This window comes from Augochlora pura, chromosome 3 (genome assembly GCF_028453695.1).
Source record: "Augochlora pura isolate Apur16 chromosome 3, APUR_v2.2.1, whole genome shotgun sequence".
NCBI classification, from domain to species: Eukaryota; Metazoa; Arthropoda; class Insecta; order Hymenoptera; family Halictidae; genus Augochlora; species Augochlora pura.
This window is the reverse complement of record NC_135774.1, coordinates 9135122-9153221: the sequence shown is the minus strand read 5'-3', so window position 1 is coordinate 9153221 and position 18100 is coordinate 9135122. Positions and strand designations below refer to the sequence as shown.

Sequence of the window (18100 nt, the reverse complement as noted above, 5' to 3'; positions counted from 1 at the left end):
GTCGCCGCTCGAGTGTAAAGGGTTAATATTCTGATAGGTTGATAACAATGTAATGATATTCTTAAATTTTCTTAATTTCTCCAATGTTTGATGTGCGATTGTCATGAATTGATAAAATTCGCACTCTGCTTATTACATATCATTGTAAAATAAACTAAATACATCGACTAACATTTCATGTAATACAGAAACAAATTACTATTCCAATAGAAACACTTGCAACACAATTCATCGAAATAGTATTTCAAAATAAGATAAAAGTACCTATTAAGGAACACCGCTCGATTCCGTCCCCTACTTGAAACAGTCCCGCGAACAACACAATAAAAACCCAACAAAATACAAAAAAATAAATATCAAATTTCGACCTATATATTTGAACCCTCCCCTTCCAAAATTCTCTCAGACGACCACTATTACGTAACAACCAGCATCAAATAAAAACAATTCATTTGCAAATGTCCGTCTCTCCTACTAGTATTATTTCCACCGAGTTCCGTTCCAAGAGTCGCTCTTCCCATCAAGCAATTTATCCGGCAGCGTCCCCGGCAGCGAGGCTTCGCTGAAGGATTCCCGTCGCCTCGGAATCACTCCAAATCGTCATACTCATCAGCCGGGAGATAACGCGAGCCATCACGGTCGGTATAAGGAGGGGGGGAAGGATAGACGACGGTAGTAGAAGGCGGGGACCAAAAACGGCGGCAGACGCTCGTAAATTCGGCGGTGCGGCGAATCGTTCGTGGGAAGGAATGTCAGGATCGAGATACTTTGACCCCATGACCTTAATGGTGATATACGCCGGGGCACACGGCCGCGCGCGAAAGAGGGCGTCAAAGAGCACAAAAGAGCGTGAAAGATCGCGTAAGAGCGGAAAAAGGGAGGCAAAAGCTTGGCGCGCTCGGGTCTCGACATTTTTCTGGCGAGCACCGCCGATTGGTCCGAGGAGCGGCGCGCGAGAAGGGTAGCGCCAGGATATAGTGTACACCGAGCGCGGACGTATCCATAGGGTTGCAAATGGTCGGCGGCTTCTTCGTCGTAACGGCGAGAGAAAGAGAAAAACAGAGAGAGAGAGAGAGAGAGAGAGAGGAGCCGACAAAAGATCTTTAGAAACGGTAGAAAAGGTCCGCCCCGGCTGAATTGAATCGCCTTGTCCCTCGTCCCGTCTTCCGGTTCTGTTTTCTTCGCGCTCTAATTCATTTACTTTCATTATGGTGGCGGGTTACCGATACGGAAAACGGGGACCCGGGTCTCTCCGCCGGCCTCGGAATCGCGGTCGCGCGCACTAGGATCGGAAAAGAAGGAGGCTCTCGACGAGAGTCCACTCTGTAGTCAACGAGCCGGCCCTTTGCTGATAAACCGTGTCAGTCTCTGCACTCGAATCACGTGTCAGCAGAATGCTCCTATAGGACGTGTTCGGGCGTCACGGCGTCCTCGGTAATAGCGACGAATTGTGACGTTATACGTGTGGACTGTATTAAATGGAGGACCGGAATTTAGTGGCGAATAAAACTTATTTAGTCTCGCACTATTTACACCTTTACTTTGGAGGTCCTCGAATTCTATTCCAACTCTGACGTTCTAAAACATGTTGTCTCTTAAGGTAAACTGCTACCCCTCTCACGCATTTCTAATACTCGCCGATTAGTTTTCCATGATTTTAGCAATAACCAATCAGCGAGTCTGTTTCAAATTGTTGGAATTAAATCCTTTTTTTTTGCTACAGTATAAGCCATGACAAGAACATTTTATTTATCATCAACAGTTTCTATTCGTCAACAGTGTCTAAACTACCAAGGCAGTTCTACTAAAATGTTTAATCAGAACTTCAATGTTATAATTATTATTAAAATGATACATTATTCATACATCTAAAAATATTGATTTTAAAGTAAACGTATGCAGTTCAATACTGCTAACAACTTATATAATAGAGTTCTAGTTTTTAATATAAAAACGTTTTAATTTCTAATATCTATAAAAGAGTTTTCATTTTTGTTATTTAAAAGTGTTTACATTCGTCTCTACGAAAGAACTTTAATTTCTGATATTTATGAAAGAGCTTCAATTTTGGATCTCTGTAAAATAGTTTTGATTTTGGCTTCTTGTAAAAGAATTTTAATCTTTGATTTTTGTAAAAAAGTTTTAATATTTGATTTTTGTAAAAGAGTTTCAATTTTTGGTTTTTCTAAAAGAGTTTCAATTTTTGGTTTTTCTAAAAGAGTTTTAATTTTTGATTTTCGCAAAAGAATTTTAATTTTCTATATTTATAAAAGTGCTTTCATTTTCTATTTTTATAAAAGAATTTCTATTTTCCATATTTATAAAAGAATTTCTATTTTCCATTTTTTAAAAGAATTTCTATTTTCCATTTTTTAAAAGAATTTCTATTTTCCATATTTATAAAAGAATTTCTATTTCCCATATTCATAAAAGAATTTTATTATCGAATTCCTACAAACGAGTTCTAATCCTCCATTCTCATAAAATCAAGCTGTCAATATTATTAGCAATCAATGGTCGCAATAAATTCGATAACTTATTCCAAAACTCCGTCATCGAATCCAACAATTTCGTTCCAACGTTCATCCGTTCTGATTTCCTGTGGCGCGCACTACGTTGAACGAAACAAGACCGCGCGATCATGTCTAAAAGATGTAAACCCTCGTGGAACGGGAATTCGCAAACGAAAATTCGAAAGTAGCCGAAGACCGAATTTATTTTTCATTTCGGCGGCAACGGTACCGAAGGAGGAATCATTTACTTTTATTCCTGCTGGCGAGGGGCCGCGGAGATGCGTCCGCCTCGCAGCAGCAGCAGCGGCAGCATCTTATATTTCGACTTCAAATGAGAAATCTAGTTTACCGTGCGGCGAGGAAATATTTGCCTCGAGTAGGCGGAATCTCCTAAGATGAGGCATCTAAGAACGCCTACGTGGGTAGATTTCATTTATGAAACTGAAGAGAACGAATCAAGCCTCTCGCGCTACGAATACGCCTCGCCCCGTCTCGAATATCCGATGTAAATAACTTTCTTGAATACGATCGAACGAGTTTTATTAGCGCGCTCCCGAGCGGCGAGGGACATCGTGAAAATTGAAACTAACCGATAGATAGATAATTCGATAACCGATCGGCCACGTAATTGGGTCAGTTGAATCTCGCCGTCGATCATTCGACGATTAAGCAAATGATTTAATCAATTCGTTCGGAGTTTTAACGCGAACGGTGGCAAATATTCCTCTGCGTACGTCTTTAACCCTTTGCACTCGAAGCTACTTCCATTCTATTTTAAGCATATCCTCTGCTTCTCGATATTTCTATTTTATATGATTTATTATATTATTTATGCATATGAAATTGATCTTATTAGCTCGTATATTCAGCTCTAAATATAAACAATTACTTTGTGAAATACTGTAGCAATTTTTAGTGGCGCCTCAGAGTCGTCACTCGAGTGCAAAGGGTTAAAACGGAACTATGGTGAACGTGTTCTGTCGCAATTTTTATTTAGCGTTACTCGATTGTATTTTATGGTATACAGTTGTTGCGAGTTTAATATGTTAGTTTAATAATTTTGTGTTTGCTAAATAAAATAACTGGTTTGAAGCATTAATAAATTAATACCAATATGAAATACACAGCCCACGAAACGTGTTGTTTAACTATAAATATTATTAGAATAACGAGAATTAATTTCACTAATAACTCGTATATACAGATACTATACATAAAAAAATACTAGAAAACAACGAACAACGTTCATTGATGCAATTACTGGTTCCTTCTCTTCCAGACGAATCACTTATCCAGTTTCATCATCGGTCATCTCGCGGTCAATTAATTATTTAACGCAGCCGAATGTTCCGCCGAGCAGGAGCATAAGTTGCGAAACAGTCGATACAGAGTGTACATTATTGAAACGGGGAGAAACAGACACAGCAACTAAATATAAGTTCGCCAATCAGTGGTTCCCGAGTAAACAGAGAGATATTCCGCGCGCGAGCAATTAAATTATTTATTCAATCTCATTGATTCATTCGCGCGTGCAGCACGGAGAGAAGTTTGTTGCAGGCGCACCATGGAATTATTTCGCCGGTTCGTTATCTCTTACCTACGCTCGCTACCGAATACTTGCTCCGCATGAAAGTTGCAGTAAAGACAAGCTCTTTAGCACGAATTATGAGCTTGTAAACTTTTGTGCCGGATACTACCTCTCGGTTATATACGCGTACACTATGTGCACGTACACTCGCCTCGGAAAGTATGTTAACACCATCTCAAACGGAATAAGTTTTCTAAAATTGACCGGCTTTTTTCAGATTGCTGGTTCGAGTGAAGAGCAGATTAACAATCATGATTTTATAAGTTTTAATTGGCAGATTAAAAGGAAATGTTTTTCGGTTTTTTGTAAATGTCTGAGAACTGTTTTTCAATTTGCAATGAACTTGTAACGAAAATTTGAAAAATGCGTTTTTATAGAAAATATATTATCGTATAATTGTACAAATACAATTATATATTCTATATTACTGAATATGTTATAAAATAGATAATAAACATGAAATATATTATTCTATATTGGAAATAATGGAAAATATGTTATTATATACAAAAAAAAAATTATAGAAAATAGAAATATATAAACATAAAATTTTGATCAGCTCTTCTTTTAAATATTCAATGTGTCTCTGCTAAAAAGTGCCACCAACGATGCTATGAATAATTATAAACTCAAAGTAACTTCTTTCTTCGTCAATATTTTAACAAAAACGAAAAACAAACTATACTTCTACATTTTAATTCTAAATAAAAATGTCAAAAATCTAGAGTTTCTTATTTCTTCGTTGCTCCAATAAACATCAAAACAAGAAAGAATTATTATATTAATCTATTATATATTATTATATTATATTAATAATATTACATTATTATATTAATAATATTATATTATTATATTAATAATAATTATATTAAGAATTATTATATTATATTCAAAACACCGCCCCATTCGCTCCACTCTGAAAAATAGTCCGAGCGTTTAAAATGACGTTCGAACACATTTTTCCACGGATTTGTACATCATAGAAAACACCATACACCACAAGCAACCGTACCAATTCGCGAAGATGAGTTCTGGAAGATCACGAGGACACCCCCGAAAGCTCCTTGTCCCGAACACGTGGGAAACGAAAGGAACGACGGTCGACGAATTTGATTGGAGATCAAGGGCGCCCCGGCGGTGCGTTTTCCGAAAAAAAAGAGCCCCGCAAGAATTTGTCTACCCTGTCCCGTGAATTCAATCCCTCCCCCCATCGATCCCTATCGAAGAGGTATCGGCCGTTTACAGCGGTCGTCCGATCCGTGGCCGATAGCTCAATCGAATTTCGTCGGCGGATAAAAATCGCGCGTCGCGGAGGCGCCGCGGGGCCAACCGGTATCGGATAATCGCGCGCCTTTCACCTCTAATCTCTGCTACTTCCACGAGATTATGCTGACCCGGGGGTGTTTGCATCGCGTGCAACCGGCGAGACATTTAGCAATCCGAACAAATTGGATTTTCCTTCGTCTCGTCCGCTTTTTGTTCGCCCCTCCCCCCTCCCCCTTTCCCCTTCCCCCCTTGTTCGCCTCTGCCGCGTCCACGTTCGCCTATCCTCTAACCGCCGAAAAAAAGGAGAGATAGAGATAAAGATAACGGCAGAGAGGAAGAGAGAGAGAGAGAGAGAGAGAGAGAAATGTAGGATCGGCTTTATTGAATTAATTCCCACGCTACTGCGTAAAGTAACAAAATAAAAGAAAAGATTTATTCGTTGAGTATAATTGTGAAGTAGTAATGAAATTGTAACGAAGAATAAATTGTACGTTAAATTACTGTTTTAACATAGATATTTTTAACTTGTATAGGTACGTTAATTTATTAATAATAAAAAAGATTAAATCTTATTAATAAGGGGTGATATTCAATATGGAAATTCTAAAAATTATCTAATAGGAAATATGAAGAGTATATGTTAAGAATATGTAGATATGTTTTACTTAGTGCGTAATAAGCTTATTTAACCCCGAATCAACTGCCGGTAATTTTTTATTTTATTGTTATAATTCGCGAACTGTTCAGGATAAATGAGAAGTCTTCAAAAGTTACTTCTCCAAGTATGTCAGGTTATGTTAGGTTATGTGACAAATTCCACTAAAAGAAGACCTTTTTTTATTTCGTGCCTTCTGCGAATTATAGGGATAAAAAAAAAGAATAGCCGAATATTTGGAGGTTAATCTCCATCCCTTTAATAAGTTCAGAAAATCAATTTTAAAAGAGGACTAAAAGAAGGACATGATTATTCAGAATACTTGAAATAAATTAATGAATTATGTTATTGAACAAAAAGAATTTGCAACAAAATACTAAGATTAAAATATTTGGTAAGTATTATTGTATAATAGTCGAACATAGTAATAAATGTAATTGAGTAATATATTTATTTCTGACAATGTACGACAACTTTTCTGGTTAAAATGTATTGCACTAATGAACGTTACTGTTAAACAATAATTATTTGTGCACTTTACTCCGCTGAGAAATGGCGAAACGTATCGCACAACAAATGTTATTACGCAAGTTATGCAAAACAAAAGATAAGGGAATAGTGTTCTGTCCGAATATTCATGACACTATTTACTTATTTATTTATTTATCTATTTTACTTATTTAGAGAAAGAGAAAGAGCGAGCAGAAGATAGACAAAAATATATCAATGTAAAAATAGAATGAGCGATAGAGATAGAAGAAGGAAAATGAGAGAAAGCGAGAGAGTGGCAGATGGAGAGAGAGAGAGAGAGAGAGAGAGAGAGAGGGAGAGAGAGAAGGAGGAAAGAAAAAGGGAAGAGAGCCATGAAGGAGAAAGATGAGATCTATTTACCGGTGCGCGCGGTGCGCGTCGATTCAATTTCCCGGGAGGTGCTTTTCGTTTCGCGTTCCGAAGCCTTAGAACGACCGCCGTTATAACTCCGCGACCGTGGCAGGGGCGGGATTCTTAGGTGCTCGCGCACGCAGCAGATTGCGAGCCGCGTAAGGTGCTCGTTCAAAATAATTTCCAAGTTCCAAAGTGTCGGATAGCTGGGCGATGGAACGCGCGAGCCCGGGAGCAGCGCTCGCAAATGTGATGTAATTTCGTCGTAACGGCCGGCTCGCGATCCACGTTCGTTCGAACGGCCGGATTAAGGACATCATTCGCCGTATCGATCCCCGCTCGTTGACCCTAGTTCTAATAAGGGCCCCTCGCCTCCTCGCGCGCGCCGGATCGCCTCTCATCCTTCAGGAAATCTCGTGCCGCGATTCTCGCGCGACGGAGCTACGCGCGCGTTTTCGGTGACTGGAGCACGTCTTCGTGTCAGTTTTCGTGCGGCGAGCAAAATTGAGTGAACGCTATGGTATAAATTTTTTAAAACTGGTCTAAATTACTTGGATTTTTCTATAAATGTTGGATAAATGTTCTTGTAAATTTTGTTAATACACTGCAGAATTATATCCACTTACGGCGTTTTTAGAAGTTGATTCGATAAAAATGATATATAATATGACGCAACATTTTTATTTATTTCTTGACTACGATGTCACTCTTTACGAAATAAATTAGTTATAAAAACAATAATCTTAAAATAGTATTAAAATGCATCGTGAATACTTATGCAAATTCATTTTGCAAAGGAAAGTGTCTTAGATTAAAAATCGTACAGAATTTTCTTTTGTATAATATCAATTTTACTCTTCTTGAAAAATATTTAAAAATTGTTAGAATAAAAATATAGTCGAATCAGTTGTTAGTGTTTTTAATACAATTGTACAAATTCATGTTTCCGCATTTTACAAAATGAACAGAGTAAATAATCATTGTTAAAGTACGGACATGTAATTTCCCCTTTAATAATTTTTAATCTATCGGAAATAATGTAACAGTGCTTATAAATCCTTTAAATATTTCTAACATTTAAATCTGATATATGAATATAAATATTTAATATCTCAACGTTCTCGTCGCAAGCAAATAGATTTAATAATAAAAAGCGAAGTGTCACAGAACCGTCCACTCGATCGGTATCTTTAATTGTACTTTACGATGTAATGACGCCGCAACAATCGTACGCTTACCAATTGCGTTGCACCGGAGAAACGACGTTAATTAGAGAAAATATGAAATACGTCACGTTCCGTGACTCAACGAGCGTGATCCCGGCAATTACGATCCATCACGAATACCTTAAGCGACGATGACCTAATTGTCAAGTGCCAACTATTCTGCGCTTCATTGCCAAGGAAAAGAGAATAATCGTCGCGCGAACTCTGTCACGTTTGAATACACTGTAGCCAGGCATATAGCAAAAATGCAGCAATTTCGATCGAAAGAACTTGTCAAACCGCTGCCAAATTTTATTGATTTGTAGGAATCGATAAAATGTGGAAATCGGCTAAAATCGTGACAATTATATAGCAACACGGTTTAAAGCAAACTTGGTCATATTTGAAATAGTATTATTCGAAATAATGTTAGAAACGTAAGTGTTCGAATACTTTCGTGTATGAGTGTACATATATCTAATAACATGTTACTTTATTTTATAATTACTTTCATGGTTGTGATCACTTCTGAAATAACTTTACCTGAAATATTATTTGGAATAACATGTTATTTTATTTTATAATTATTTGACACAATCATTTGCAGTCATTATTTCAAATAATTATTTGCAGTCATTATTTCAAATAATTATTTGCAATCATTATTTCAAATAATTATTTGAGATAATTGTAAAATGTTTTTTGAGAACAGAGGTCACCCAATTATTAGCTCTGACTTTGGTTCATCCCAACCATTTATTTCGATTATTTATTTTCTCATATTTTAAACAAAAGCAAAATAACGAAATAATTCATTATTTGGAATTGTTGTTTCATAGAAATTGATATTATTCGTGTTTTTAAGCAGTAGCATTGAAAACAACGGTTCGAAACGATTATTTGTTATTTTCGTTTTAAATAGAAATTGCCAGGTCCGGTATCAAGCGATAATATTGTATTATCCATCAGAATTGATCAAGACCATGTGATGACTCACTTGAATCCCTCAAGCAAGACAGATGCTGCAAGTCGTAACACGTGTCACGTTAAATTAACGATTAGTCACCTTGTTTTCACATTGACTCTGAGGAGATATACGACACGCAGAAAAACGAACAGTAGCTACTGTGATTTCTACGAAAAGAGAACGAGGAAATACGACCACTGCATACAAAAATGCTAATAATTTATGTCAAAGATCGATGTGAATAGAATTAAGAGGTAGAACGATATGAGATTGAAGAGAACGAGGATGGACGAGAAGTAGATAATTATTTATTACGCTAGATTATTTATAAATGTAGTTTATTTACTAATCTAATTTATTTACTAATCTAATTTATTTACTAATCTAATTTATTTACTAATCTAATGTATTTACTAATCTAATGTATTTACTAATCTAATGTATTTGCTAATCTAATTTATTTACTAACCTAGTTTATTTATTTATTTATTTAGTTTATCCTTTCAAATCAACGAAAATGTCGCGACGCGTTTTTTTTGCACTAATATCAATTTTCATATCGTTATATTATCTATCTACATTATTTATTGTAGCATAATACATTTTATCCTCGATCTCAATTTTCATAAGCCTAGTCTGAATAATTTTACCTTTTAATCACAACGCAAGCGAATTTGAATAATTGTAATTCGTTCTGCTGACTTTGATGAAGATTTATATGCAGATAGACTTTATCAACGCGTTCAACACATTATTCTTTAACGACCTACATCTACGTTAAAGAAACTACCTCCTATGCGCAAGAGAAAAATTTATGCGATAACGTTATTCGATAAGAAATGCTGTAATAACGCAGTGACTCGCTTGTTTTTGCTTGTTTCAAGTTTTACGTTAGGATTATAAAAATAATTATAGAAGAATGTTTCAGCGAAGTATGTTATTTTCAGTCACCAAGGATCGCTCGAATCTCCACGATTATAGATAAAAGGTCGTATTAATTTAGTCGAGACATTGTTTTCCAGAAAGAACGACGAAATAGGTCGAAAACAAAAATGTAAAATCACGCTGTCACGATCTCAAATGATCGCAAATGATAAGTATTTATTTGTGATAAATAGCAAAACCTAATTACATTGCTTTTACAATAATAATTCAGTCGTCTAAAGTGTTTAAAGTTAATTGTTTGATACGTTGATCTAATATTATTAAATCACACTAAATTGAATATTTTATTTCACTTTTCTTCTATTTTATTGAGATAAATTTCGCCAATGGGTTGCGTGAAGGAGTTGCAACAATGTTTTATGTTATTGCATTTGAATTGCACAAAAATTGTTCTCAGAAACACAAAATCTATTCAACACAATTTTAAATAAACAAAATTACATCCATAAAATTGCATCGGTAATCCCATCGTAATAAATAAGAATAAAATTGCATCGATAATTTCTTCGTAACAGATACGAAATTCGCGTCGCTTTCGCAACAATAATTATCCGGAGAATAAAAACAAAAGCACGAGGTTTGTTTTATAAGAATCTTCTCAAATGGACGAAACCGGATCGTTAACAATCTCCCAAAAAATAACGAAAACCTCCGAGAAACTCGAACGAACGAAAATTGCCTGTGCAGTAAAGTTTTCTCCATTAAACGGTGCAACGAGACGGCGGGTTAATTGTTGTTCGATAAAGGCCGGGTAGGAAGATTCCGCCTCGGCGCTGTCACACTTCAACCCGATAACGCATCGATCGACCTGTTTTTCTCGGGCTAATATTTAAGCGTGAATCGCGTAGCAGTGCACGCGATTCGGGCCGGGCAATCGGCGGCCGTGTGCAGTTTGACGGGTCCGTGTTCCCGCGGCGTCGTGATCGTGACACGTGACAGGGTCTCCTCCGGTTTTCTGAATGGAGTTAAACGTGTCATCCTTTTAGCTCTCCTCCCCCCAAAGATGGATTACGTCTCTCAGGTCGTTTTTAGTCCACGGATGACACAACAATAATAAGCTAGCCGGGAGTTGGCAACTGACCTGTATGATTTCTTTAACTCTTGCCGAGTCGGCGTGTCCCGGCAGCCCCCGCGTTTGACCCATTTCAAGTAATAACGGAGCGAGGGCTTTTAATACAACAATATTGTTTTTCGCGAGCGCCGGATACTCTACGCCTCTCCTCGGCCCGTCGCCCATTTATTCGCGACGTTCCCTCTCTCTCGCGTCGTCCATTACACTGGCCGACAAATTAAAATCTTTTTTTCGGGCCTGCAATATCTATCGGGAGCCACTGTGCCGCACCGTTACCGTCCGAAGAACGACAACAATTTTGTTTGATACGGTACAACCGCGCGACAAATTTTATTCAAATACACGCGACAAGGAAGAACTTCTGCTATGCGTTGTTACCGAATTTTTAATAGTGGACATTCATTGTCGAACATCTTTTTTATTACCCTAGAATATATTTACATATTTTCATTATTTTTTTTATTCGTTTTTATTTACGTAGAAATCTTCTTCGTCGTAGTAAATCTTTTCGTAGTTAATAAGGCTCGTTCGTACCTTAAAATTATTTATCGAATTAAAGTAATTCATTGAATATTAAAGATTTTTGATTATTAAAGAATAATCATTATTCACCTTTATATCGATGAATGATATCGCTTAAATAGAGCTGAATTTCGATACGGCATTTTAAATAAATAATAGCGAATTTCATTACACTATATTACACGAACAAAAATGAATTTTACTAGTTTACTTAAATAACAACCAAATGCGATATATCAGTTCTCTAAAATAAAAATAAATTCCGCTGTACTATCTAACATAAACGAAACTGTATATTACCGTAATATTTCTCTAAAATAAAAATGGATTCCACTGTTTTGCCAGCAATAAAAATGATTTCTGGCGTAGCATATTTCACGAGACGAAACCGAATGTGCGCCGTTTTTCTGAAATGAAAAAAAGAAGAACGAACTCGTAGCTTAAAGGAGAGAACGCTCGAATAAAGACGAATTCGAGTGCGCAATTTTTCTGTAACGAAGCTTGGATTCACGGGGCCGGTATTTTCCAGTAATAAAAGCCGGCCTTTTGTTCCGCGAATGTTCGCATCTGTAATGCGAGTTTCGTGTTAAAGAAGTCTTCGGATTTTAATAGCGGCCTTAAATAGAAGGCTGGGAAAACTGTTCGCGCGTTCCGTGGAACACAGGCTAGGATAAGTTAAATGCATCCGCGTGCGCCATATGTTGGCCCGCACCGCCCATGCGTCGGGAACCATTTTATCCGACATATGGGTCATGGGATGGTGGATACGTTTGAAACGTGTGGCTCGGACATGTAATGTAGGTCAATGGACTCCTAAATTCAAAGCTTCGCGAGCCGCACGCGAGCCACGCGATTAACGGCGAGGGAGTATGCTGTACTTTCTTCGAAATTCCGCTCTGTAATTAAACCTCGTAAATCTATAATAATCATCGAACGGTGGATTCTGACATAACTATATGCAGATACAGTTTTATATCTTGTAATAAAATGTTTAAACATCAATAAAATACAGTATCATTCGAAAACTATGTTAATCACCTACATTTTAATGTATCTCATTGTTATATCAATATTCTACTACTTAAATAATAGAAATAATATTTTTAATATCTTGTCAATAATATATTCGCTTAGAATTATTACATTATTATCTAATGTATCTGCTTAGAATTAGTTTTATTTGAATACCATTATTTATATTTGACTACAATTATTTGTATTTAATATCATTATTTTTATTCCAGTATAATTAATTATATTCAAATATAATCACTGTTATTCACGTCACTGTAAAACGAAATAATTGTCGCGGGTGATTTTTTAACGCTTTACCGACCTATAAATCGGCATTTTCCCCCATTTGGTAGCTTATAAATCGGTTGTCATGGTAATCGATAATTTAATATCAATTATTAAGCTAAATATGTTAGATTCCACTATCGTAAGTTTCAATATTGCTTTATATTGTTCTAGATATTAAAAATCATTCCGCGATTAATAAAATAAATAAAATCAAAACAGAAACGAAAATTTAACATTGGGCTAAATTTTGATTACCGATCTATAAAGTGTTAAAAGGGAATGGATCAGTTTCGTCAGGATTTCATTGCTGACGAACTAGCATAAATGCAATCTACTAATTGCTGTGCATATGTATACTCTCGATTTTATATTTCTCGCGACGTCACACGAAAATGGAAAGAAGGTACACACGGAAACCGTGGTTTTGCTTCGGTTTCATGACGCCCGGCTACAAATTTTATATGGATACGTATCGCACGCGCTTGCGAAAAACTCATTATAGTAAAAAGGTTGATAAAGTTTAATGAGCGGACCGTAGATTTCGTGCGAGCGCGCGCCGCGCGCGTACCAACGCGAGCAATCACGGTGAAAGAAAACCGTACGAAAGCGAAAAAGAATCAAATATTTACGTTTCGCGGAGAGAATAAAATATACCGTGCGAGACAATTGATATTCGCGAGCAATTCATTTTAACCGAGGAATCGAGAATTTACGGGACTATTGTTAATTAATTAGGGGTTGAGATTGCTGTCTTGTTAAGCAACTTTGGACGGTGTTTAATGACGAGTAATTTTTTAGATTATAGCTATAATAAATAATATAATAAATTATAGCTATAGCTATAAAAAATAATATAATAAATATAATAAATTATAACTATAGCTATAATAAAATAGCTATAATAAAATAACTATAGTTATATATAAATAGCTATATTAAAATTGAATTTAAAAATGAAAAAATTTGAAAACAGTAAAATATAAATTTTAAAAAGTGCATCTTTGTAAAAGCTGCACTTCTCGAAATATTATAGGATTTTTCAACGGTGATTACTAGTGTATGGTGTTTTCAAAGCCTGACCAATTTGGTGAGATTTTGATTGATAGTTAGACCGTGTGCAACATTTTGTTCAAAACGAATATAAATTTTCAAAGCATGATAAATTATTGAACTTTGTGTAGCACGATTTTATCCTTAATTGACTGACAGCATTAATTGAGGAAGAAACTTTCATTTAATTCCTATCTTTCAAATCTCAATTATAAAATTAAGTTTGCAGTCCGGTTGCAGGGAATTTTAATTGGCTATCGTTCTCAATGCCGTCACTCCGATCAATCAATCCACTTTGTAATTCCATTTTGAAAAAACTGTTTGACGATTTAATTTAAAAACTTCACTCTGAATTAGAACTTTCAACTCTTCCACGTCGAATGTTATCGATTGACCTAATTTTGGTCTATGGAGAATGCGGAAGGGAAAACTTCAATTTTGAAATTCGGAGAATCGGAAGAACGCCCGTGTCATTTCATTGTGTTAGAAATGTGTTCACTGTATGTGCCACGGATTTTTTAAACTTTAAACTGTATAGCACTTTTTAGATTAACGCTGAGGTTTCTTTCGGTTTTTTTAAATGTTCAAATGTAGATTTTAGGTTGAAAAGATACGTTTGGGAAAATAGTTTTTACAAAATAAAGCACAAACATTTCTGGGTAGTGCAAAATTAAACAATTGTGAGAAATACTGATTAAATTGTTACTTGCTATATTGTGATTAATATTAGACCCAAAATTGATCAATTCTATCTGGTTTAAAGCATCAATGAATAAATAAATAAGTAAAGAAAGAAGTAGGAATAATAGAACTGCTGTCATTTTGTAAACTTATGAAACAATTTCAAGAATCAACAAATTAAATGAATCGATGCTTCCTGCGTTCACAGTCATAAAGTATACTCAGAATTATTTGAAAATATGAATAGTAACAATAATATTCTCCCGTCCACAAATATTTTTATAAAAGTCTAAAGAGAGAAGATATTTTTTACATGAACCAGGAAATCTCTTGTGACTAGCACAGAACTTGACACAATAATTTATTATTAAATATACACACGAACACACCCTCATCAAGAATCTTGCATGGTTTACCATTTTACATAAATAAAATATCAATCTTATAATTAATGTATGAATGACTTTCCTCAAATCCGACCATGAAAATTGATTTAAATATTATTGCAACACGCATAATTAAATCTTATAAATATAACTAACAAAAGAAACCCAAAGGAAGTTAACCAAAAACGCAACTGCGCTAGAACACCGCCTCGAAACTATAAATAATTGAGCCGTTCGAATCGCCCAAGCTTCCGCGTTAACGCAGCGACTCGAAGGAACCGGGGAGGTCTGAAAAATAATAATAATTCCAACAGGGTGATACGCCGGCGCCGGGGATTCCGTTGATTTACGCGCGGTCGAGCGTCGGCGAGCGCATTAAGTGCATTTAGCTCGAACAAATCTCCGTTTGATTCCCTCGAAATTACTTCGTACAAGGGGCCCTGCATAAACATGAGCGGCGATCATGGCGGCGCTGGTGCATGTAATCGCGAAGATAAAGAAAAAAATTAGGCTGCCTTCCGGACACGCTTTATCATTTTATTGAACCGCGGAATCGCCGGTGGCTGGTAAATCGTTGCACGGTAATCAAACGGACGCGCGCCGACAATTTGCGCGAGCGGGTTATTCGACAAAGTATTGCATTAGCTTTCCGCCGGTGTTCTGTAATCTTGGGGTCGGGCGCACGCGATTTATAGTCTATCGGTTTCAAAGCGAAGCCTCGCGGCGCACACAGTCGAATCGCACATGTCACCCTGTTGCGTCCGACACCGCCGTCGATCCAGGGTGCCGCGCCGCACACTCTCCAGTATTAGGGTAAGTGTGTCAATTACTGTGCCGCCCTCTGGTTACTGTGCCACCCACCGGTTACTGTGCCACCCTCTGCTTACTGTGCCACCCTCTGGTTACCGTACCAACCTCGGTTACTGTTCTCTTATAATAATTTCACACAATTTCGGCCTTATAAAAATTTAAAGCAATATTACTCGATTAAAGATATTGGATTTGTTAAAGAAAATTTGATCTGCAATTTTCATTGCAATATTTCCATTTGAAGAATTTTCTTGTAAGAAATTCTTGTTGGCTCAGGAAATTGTAAAGGCTTCCGTTAATGCATAAAGAATTGGCTACCAAGATGTAACAATGCCGTTCTCAAGTTGTTTATAATATAATGTGAATGTTACAGCAATTTATAATATCTTAAAATAGTTTTTAACAATTTATAATATGTTGTAACTGTTTTCGATTGTCTGATTTTTTATTTACATGTTGTTTAATGTTTAAAATTATCCTAGCTATGTTAAAATATCATGAAACAGTATAAAGAAATAAGTAGACATAATTTGAATTCATTAAATAATAAAAATAATATTTTTAATACCTTGTCAATAATATATCTGCTTAAAATTATCATATTATTATCTAAAGTATTTGCTTAGAATTATTTTTATTTGAATATCATTATTTTTATTTGGATATCATTATTTATATTTGAATAAAATTATTCTTATTCCATTATAATTAATTATATTCAAATATCATTACTTTTATTCGAACATAATCATTTTCAATAGATCGAAATTATTTTTTCCAATTTGAACTGCTACAAACAAATAAGTAGGTATATTTCAAACACGTTAAACAAATAAAATAATTTTTGGCCAGCAAGATCATGGCAGATACGTCGCTGTGTCACGTCGTAGACATTTAAATTCACCGATAAAATTGTGATTTCATTCGTACTCACCGATCTCGTCGAACAAAAAGATGCTCCCCTTCACTCCGGCCCTCTCTCTCCCCCTCTGTCTCTCTCTTCTTCGCCGGTGCCCGACATCGATCCTCATCAATGCTCCCCCATCACTCGCGAGAATTTACTTCCGATGTTCTCTCACAATAGTGCGCTCTTTAATTTTCAACCCGCGCCCGGTGGTATCGATCGCGACCGATCCCAGTTAATAGAGGGAACTCCCGAGGAATCGCCACGTTTTCCGTCTTATTAAAATTAGACGGGAATTACGCCCTCAAATGGGGAACCTTGAGCGATCAAGTTCACCGCGGCCAAAGGAGGAAATTAGTGGAAAATCTTGTGCCCGACGGCCTTCTGTTAGGATAACAGCTGCCGCGATTTAAACTCGAAAGGCGGAAGATCGATTTCGAAAATTCGTTCTTGTTGATACTTATTAAATTTATCTTATCCATTTTTATCAAATACTTAAGCGATGGTGACTAGAATGACGTAACAGATCGTAAGTTGAGATAAATAAATAATAACGCGTAGCATAATTTTTCTTACAAGATGGCCTAAACAGAAGAAAAGCGAGAGACTAATATCATTATTTCTTTTTAAACAAAATAATTCCCTCTGAACAAATCACGAATCCTACTTGCAACTATTGATCAAGGAAATTAGGTGAAATATTTTCTAGCATTCTCGACACGCGCAGCTTAGGCAAAGCATCGAATTGAAAGGTCGTAAGTCAATTTTTCCATTTACCGCGTGCGAAACGAAATCTCCGATTCCTGTTCGATTGAATTTTTCAACTCGATCGTAGCAACCGGTTTACATTGAGAAACAAGAAACTTCATATCTGTCCCGGAGACGAGGAAATTAGAGAAAGATATCGATCTTGCGTTCGACGCCCTCCCGTCGCAGCAATCTTCGACCGTAATCTACCGAGGAGCTTGAAATTAAAACGGCTAGCAGTCAATTTTCGAAAATTGACTACGCTGGAAACTGAATCACGGATTCTCGCTGCGGGGAAATTTTCAAACTTCGTCGAAGATAATCGCGTTTCCACGCTGAAATAAGAAGTAAAGTTTCGCAGTTCTTAAAGCGGAGATTACGAAGGACGAAACGTCCTGGCGATACTTCGAGCCGCGGAATACTAACGAAATGCTGAAGAATACTAAATTTAAAAGGTTCGAAGTCAACAAATTTTGCGTCGCTTTCATCGAGGCAACTTTACGGAAAGTTAACAAAATAACTCGCGAGGGGAACGTGTGAGATCTCAAGATCGTGTCGCTGCTTTTTTTTAATAAAGAATCGAAAGTGTTAAATAACCGATCGTC

The 18100-nt window shown here is 36.4% G+C and overlaps 1 long non-coding RNA gene across 2 annotated transcripts in view; it reads right to left on the bottom strand.

Annotated features, from left to right (window-relative positions):
- LOC144467872 (uncharacterized) overlaps positions 1-17028 on the bottom strand; it is a 105373-nt gene extending 88345 nt beyond the window's left edge. For both annotated transcript variants that reach the window (XR_013493732.1, XR_013493731.1), the window contains exon 1: positions 16779-17028. This is a non-coding gene — a long non-coding RNA (uncharacterized LOC144467872). The remainder of the gene's footprint in view (positions 1-16778) is intronic.
- Positions 17029-18100: the final 1072 nt, after the last annotated feature.